The following is a 7,715-nucleotide window of genomic DNA, read 5'->3' on the forward strand; positions in this document are numbered from 1 at the left end:
ACTTTGTGTGGACAGATTTGAATGGGTTATCATAGTCAATGATTGGCTCTACGACCTGAGTACTCTTTCCGACTTAGGGTGTCAGCTACTATATTGGCTTTGTCGGGATGATAACGAATTTCAAATTCGTAGTCATTTAGTAGCTCGACCCACTGTCGTGGTCTTACGTTGAATTCCTCGTAGTAGAATATATGATGAAGGCTTTTGCTTCGAATTTCATGATAAGACTCGTACTTGGCTAATCCACCATCACCTCGTGTGTACAAGTCGTATATAATTTAGATTTCACAAAACGTTCGGATGGGTGACTCTGCCCCAGGTCCACAACCAAACAAGGAACAGGAGATAGGGCGGAATTACACATCCTTAATCTTGTTAAGTCTAAATTATATACCACTCTCGTGTATACACTTAGCAGCGATAGATTAACCTAATGAGTTCTTAGTCTCTATTCTTGAAGTTAACCTGCGGTACAATGATTTTCCTATGAGATCTATTGGGATACTTCGGTGGTTACTGACTTCTAAGTCTCCTTCGGTGTTTTTCATTTAAAGTTTCTTGTCTACTGAGTTGGCTAAAAGGGTGTGGTAACCTTCACATGGGTACTTTTGAAGTTTTGAAATGAGAGACAACCTAAGGGTTTGCGTTATGGATTGGAAGAATTTCATCTTAGTGCTGATTAAGGAAAAAGTTCTCTTACACAGCATAAGGATTTTCACATGGTAAGGGCCAGGACAAACCATGTCGAATGAGGATGTCAAAATTTTCTCGACGAAATAGATATTAAGTCGTTCTAGGAGGAATGATTACTAGGATGATATCCTATATACCTAAGTTTTCAGCGCTTCTGGTTACGAATCCCCTTTTTGAAATTGGCGGGTACTACCAATACGAGGGTTCTGATAATTTGAAATTATGAACTTTCATGAAAGGATCCTTACTAGGTCTCTCTATAATCGCTTGGTGTATACAAGTCGTGTATAATTAAGATTGGTAGGACCTTTGACTGAGCAACCCTGCACTAAATCCACAACCAAACAAGGAACGGGAAATGAGGCGGGATTACTCACTCTAAGTTTACAAATATTAATTATAAATGACCCTTATGTATACACTAATTCATCACAGTTTACCGGTTAGGGTTTCAAATTTTATATAAACGCTGTGATTTAATTTGAACGGGAGAGTACTCATAATTATAGATAATTATCGGGGTTTGGAAGCGTACCAAAATATAGCAGGGTTCTTTGATGTATTCCTATGTATTTGGGTCAAACTCCTCCTGCTCTCCCGTCGTTCTTCTCTGTTGGACATTCCCTCTTGTAATGTCCTATTTCACCACAAAGGTGACATATGGGAAGGGTTTCGACATTGGTAGTTGAAGTGATGAACTCCACCGGAGTTCTACAGATGCGGGCGGTATGCCCTTTCAAACTGCATCTATTGCAATGCAGCTCTCGGCAAACTCCATGATGATGGTAGTTGCACTTGCTGCAGTGTGGGAGGTTTCCTAAGTACGACGTGGTCGGTGCTAGAATAACAGGGCTGATGGGGGTATTGACTGCCCCAGTTTTTTGCCCTCTGTTAGGTTCTTGAGTTGAACAACTCCCTTTCCTGTTTTCGAACTTTCGTTTCAGGATATTAGGCTTAAGGTTCGAAGTGTCCTTACAAATAGGTACTCGTTGCTGTACTTGGCCATCACCACGATCGGGGTTACCGATAGCATTACCACTAACATTTGCATTGTTAGCATTAAGGTGTGCCATGACAGTTGCTACAGCTGTTTTGACTACAGCTTGAAACGTAGCCGCATCTATTTGAAGGATTGGTGTTTCGCTGGTGGGTTGGTTACGTTCCTTCGGAGGCATGATTCTGTTTCATGATAAGAAAATGATCTCGTGAACGACTATTGTTGTCTCTAGATGTATTCTAACCATTTGTATCTATGTATAAATCTTTCGTTTTGTTATATTGTTCTTAATGATTCGACCTGCATCCCTATGATGCACTCCTAGTAAGGAACAGAATTAAGTTTCTAGAATGGTTATTGTAAGGGTCGAATTGTTGTAATTAGTCGAAATGTATTTTGAACTCTTCGAATGTTATGTAATGTATTTTACTAAAGCGCTTTTGTTCGAAGCGTTAGTGTCTATGCCTTAGTATATTTTTTGTACGCTTTCATGTCCCTATAAATAGGGATATTTACTAGAGTTAGATAAGAGTTTTTACAGACCTGTCTATTGTACTCTGTAAACATTCGAAAGCGTAATAGAGCTGAAACAAGATCATATTTACATCCGGTGTTCAATTTCTCATTCTTACTTGATTTCATATTCTGATTCATTTTATACTCGATTCATTGGTTCATTAATTGGTATCAGAGCAGGAATCACATCTGTGATCTGATTTTCATCCATTCAAAAAAAAATTTGAATCTAATTTTTGGTTCAAAAGTTTCCGCACTTTTTGATCGTGAAAAATTGTCTAGATCTTAGTCTGTGATTTGATTCTGCATTTGAATTGTTGAATCGAGTGTTTTTCTTTCAATTCCGATTTGAATCAACAAGTTTGTTTTCAAATTTCCAATTCTTCTTAAAAAGTTTCAAATTCAGCTTCCGTACAACAATGGCGAGTTTCAATCTCAATTCGATGACCTCGTTTTCTCATCTGTTAGGTTCATCAACCAAAATTCCAATGTTAATCCCTGAATATTATGATCAGTGGACTGATCGTATGCAGGATTATCTGAATGGTCTTGATGAAGAATTATGGTCATGTATCACTGGAAATGTCAATGTTCCAGTGAATGTTCAACCAATCGGATCTTCTTCCACAAGTTCTGGAGTTGATAATCAATCTGATCGTCTGAAGAAACTGGAGAAGAGGTGTATGAGAGAATTGCGAGGAGCTTTACCTCCAGTTGTGTACAATTATATAAGGAGTTGTACAACTGCAAAGGAGATCTGGAACAGTCTGAAAGATAAGTTTGAAGGAAGTGAGAAGACGAAAATCAATTCAGTCAAACAGTGTTTGGTTGAGCTGAAAGATTTTAGACAAAAAGAAGGTGAAACAATAGAAGTCTACTATGATCGACTGAATGAGTTAATCTATCGTTGTAATCGCTATGGAATTACCAGGACTTAAATGGAATTCAATCTCATTTTTGTGATGGGTCTTCGAAAAGAATGGAGAAGCGTTAGTATGATGGTGAAAAATCAGCAAAGTTTTGATACATCAACTCTCAATGATTTGTACAATCAGTTAAAAACACACGAAACTGAGGTAAATGAAATTGCTGAAGAGACGAAGCTAAATTTGGGAGGTCCATTGGCACTTGTGTCAAAGATATCTGAGAAAGAAGCAGAAAATGGTGATTATGAGGAAGAAGAAGGATTCACCATGAATTCGGATGATGAGGCAATAGCTTTTTACTCGAATAATCGTGTTAAGAAGTTTTTCAAAAAGCCGTTCAATCCTAAAACTAAGCTTGCTGAGGTAAAAGGAAGTGTTGTGAGTAAAACTGCTGATGAGGAGAAAAAGAAAGCTGAGAAGAAAGATTCGAAAATGTCTGAAGGGAAGATTGAGAAAAAGCTGAAAGGTGATGCTGGAATAGATTGTCATTATTGCAACGGTGCGAATCATCTTGTGAATGACTGTATGCTTCGAAAGAAGGATGAGAGGAAGAATAAAGTCAAGGATGAGGCGTATTATGTAGAGAGGCTTGAGGAGGTTCGTGCAAAAGCTAAGAATTTGTCATTGGTTGCAAAGGGTAAACATGAGGATGAAGATGGAACTTATCAAATCTGGTCATCCGGATCAGACGATGAAGAAATGTGAAATCCAACACATGGAGCGTTGTATGCGAAAATGGAGGAGGACTCAGATGATGAGGAATTCGAAGTGAAAGGACGATGCTTTGTATCCAAAGGGGCAGACAAATCTCCAATGACAACAAAGGTACGTAAAATACTCGAATCTTTTAATATTCCTACACATGCTTATGATTCTGAACTAATATCTTTTGATGAGACGGTTACTTATTTTGATTCAATTGGTGTGTCTGCTAGCAATGAGGCCAACAAATTGTCCATGGAGTTATTAGAGACCAAAAAGAGATTAGACTTGAAAATAAGCAAAATTGATTGTTTGGAATTACAAATAACAAATATTATGTGTGATAGGGATACTTTAACGAGTGAAGTCAAACTTTTGTTAGCACAAAGAAACATTTATTGTAATTCTGCTAAAAGACTTTATGGAAAATTAACTGATTTACATCATTCATGTGACATAAGTAAAGAGCAACATAGAAAATTACTACCTTTTCTAGCATTCGAAAGAGCCAAGGTAGATAATATTTCGTATTATTGTGAATAAATAATAGTTGATTTTGACAAAGTTCCTGATGATAGATATAAATATGGAATTGTCAAAATTGATGAATGTCTTGATGCGAATGAATTAGTTAACATAGTGAATTATACTTTGACTAAATCTGAACAAATTCAAATTTTGAAAAAGACTGAGAATTCAACATCTGATTCTCAATCTAATTTTGCTGATATTGAAGATAATTCTGACAATATTAGTGAAATTAGTGAACTTGAAGATGTTGATTGTTCTCAGTTGTCTGTTGTTAATGTTGAATCAACATTTAAAGGGAAAGATAAATTTAAGGATTTGATGGTTGAGAAAGAAACTGATATACCCTCAACTTCGAAAGTTTGTGATATGAACTTCATGGATCTCAAAGACAGTCAAACTGATGATAGTGATGATGAAGATGAAGAGAAAATTTCAAAGGAAAAGAAATCTTCAAAGGAAGAAGAAACTCCTCGAATAGTGGTTGATCAAGTGTATGGTGATACACAAAAGTTTGAAAAAGTAATGAATGAAAAAGGTGAACACTATCTTGAAACGAATACAGTGGTTTATCCAAATTTCAAGTGTACAGACGATGTCATTTTTCCAAATCAAGTTTTTGTAACTACTGGAAATGTTGAGAAAATCAAACCAGAATTAAAGAAGTTAGTTGAAGAGGATAATTCAAAAACAACTGATGAAGGTTTTTTCGCAAATCAAAGCACAGTTGAAAACAACTTAACAAAGAATTCGTATGTGTTCCAACGTCAAAAACCACAAAGAAAATGGGTTGAAAAATCAAAAATTGAAAAAGAGAATTCAAAACAAGTTGTAAAGGAAAATGAAAACGTTGTGAAACTAAACTCTAAGGAATTTAAAGATCAAATTGACAATTTTTTGAAGGAAAACAACATTTCAAAAAGACAAGCAAGAAAGAAAATATTTTGGCAAAATGTTGAGTCTCAAAAGATGTCTGAATCACAATCACCCAAAAATGTTTTCAAAGCTAAAAATTCTTCTTTTTCAATAAAACCTCAACATTCATCTCAATCAAATCATTCAAAGTCTGAAGTGAATAAACAACCAAGGTTTTCGAAAGTTTCAGAAACTAACAATTTAAGAAGATTTTCAAATAAATCAAATCAAAATCAAAAATTCTTTCAATGTCAACATTTTAAATCAACAGTTGATACATCATATGCTCAATCTTTTCTAACAAATCCAAAAGTTGATTTTGTTCCTCAAAAGCCAAATTTTCCAAATCATACGAAGAAAGAAACTATGAAAACTTCACGTGAAAAAGGAATAACTTCAAGGAAGAACATTGATCATTGGCTTGACGGTAAAGGAAAGATGTATCAGTCGAATACATTTTCAAAGGAGCAAATTCATGAAGCATATGAGAAGTATGTGAATACTTCATCAAATGGCAGTTCATCTTCTAAGGATTCGAATATATCAGTTAAAGCATGGAAACCAGTTATAAAAGCAAAGAATGTTCATTCACAAACTTAGAATTCGAAGGGTAATGTCGGTGAATATTCGAAACCATCAACAACTTATGTTTCAGTTCCTTTAAATGAAGATGTAAACTTAATTGATAGTCTCAAAACCAAAGTTTGTGATTGGGTTAAAAGTTCTTCATTACATTCGAAATTGAAATCTAATTTCCAAGGACCCAAAAAGCCTTGGGTACCTAAATTTTTCCATTGATTGCAGGTACTATATGACGAGCAATATGATAACAAGTGGTACATTGATAGTGGTTGCTCTCGTCACATGACTAGGAAGAAGGAAAATTTACGTGATTTTTGAAGTCTCAAAAATGCTGGAGTAGTGAAGTTTGGGAATAATCAAAAATGTCAAGTCAAAGGATATGGGAAGATCACGAATGGACAATTCACAGTGAATCGTGTTGCATATGTTGAAGGTCTTCAACATAACTTGATAAGTGTTTCTCAACTTGTTGTGGGCACTGGCAATCAAGTTCTTTTTAACAAAGAAGGAAGTGTTATTTCGAATGTCAACACAAAAGAAGTGTTACTGAAATCCAAAAGGAAAGGTGACATGTTTACTCTGGACATCAATCCGATAGTAGGGAAACCTGCTATATGTCTTCTTTCGAAAGCAACAGTAGACTTAAGTTGGCTATGGCATCGAAGACTTTCTCATCTCAATTTTCGAAACATCAATAAACTTGTGGTACAAGATCTGGTAAGAGGTTTACCTGTACTTAAATTTGACAATGATTCTTTATGTGCAGCTTGTGAAGTTGGCAAGCAACATAAACAAGGTCATCAAATTACGATAGATTCGAAAATTGTCGCACCTTTGGAGCTTTTACATATTGATTTGTGGGGTCCATCCACAGTATCAACACTCAACAAGAAACGGTACATTTTAGTTATTGTTGATGACTTTTCCAGATTTACGTAGGTTTATTTTCTCAGACTTAAATCCGAAGTTGCACAAATAATGATTGACTTTATCAAAAAGATGGAAACAACTTTGAAGAAGATTGTTCTAAAAATTAAGAGTGATCATGGAACTGAATTTAAGAACAAGGTTCTTGATTCATTTTTGGTGGATAAAGGGATTTCGCATAACTTTTCATCTCCATACACACCACAACAAAATGGTATTGTTGAACGAAGAAATAGGTCTCTATCCGAAGCGGCAACGACTATGTTGGCATATGCGAATCTTCCACAATACCTTTGGGCTGAAGCAGTATCCACCGCATGTTTCACTCAAAACAGATCTTTCATTCATCGTCGTTTTAACATTACTCCATATGAAATTCTCAACAATCGAAAACCTAACGTTAAATTTTTTTCATGTTTTTGGATGTAGGTGCTTTATTATGAATCTCAAGGACAATCTTACGAAATTTCAGGCTAAAGCAGATGAAGGGATTTTCTTGGGATATTCGCATAATTCAGTCGCATATCGTGTGTTGAACAAAAGAACACGAAAAGTTGAAGAAACTTTTAATCTTACATTTGATGATTACTACATTAAACAAACTACATTGCAGTTTGAAAATCATCCTATTCTGAAAAACATTCAAGATGAATCTGAATCCTCACAAACCTTAGATATTGATTATGATTTAATTTTTGGAATTTCAGATCATGCTGTTGATGCTGAAATAAATGTAAATGATAATCATCTCTCTGAACTAACAAAGCTTACTGATGAATCAACATCAAATTCTCCAGAGAAAGGCGAAAGTATGCAAAACAATCCAGTGGAGGGGGAGCAATTGGATTCGAATACTCTAGATGAGGAAGAGCATTCTTTCAAGGGGGAGCATTTAGAAAACATTGAGAATAATAATGATTTTGATGATG

Source organism: Lactuca virosa, chromosome 2 (assembly GCF_052849685.1).
Source record: "Lactuca virosa cultivar CGN04683 chromosome 2, Lactuca_virosa_CGN04683_v6, whole genome shotgun sequence".
In the NCBI taxonomy this organism is placed as follows: Eukaryota; Viridiplantae; Streptophyta; class Magnoliopsida; order Asterales; family Asteraceae; genus Lactuca; species Lactuca virosa.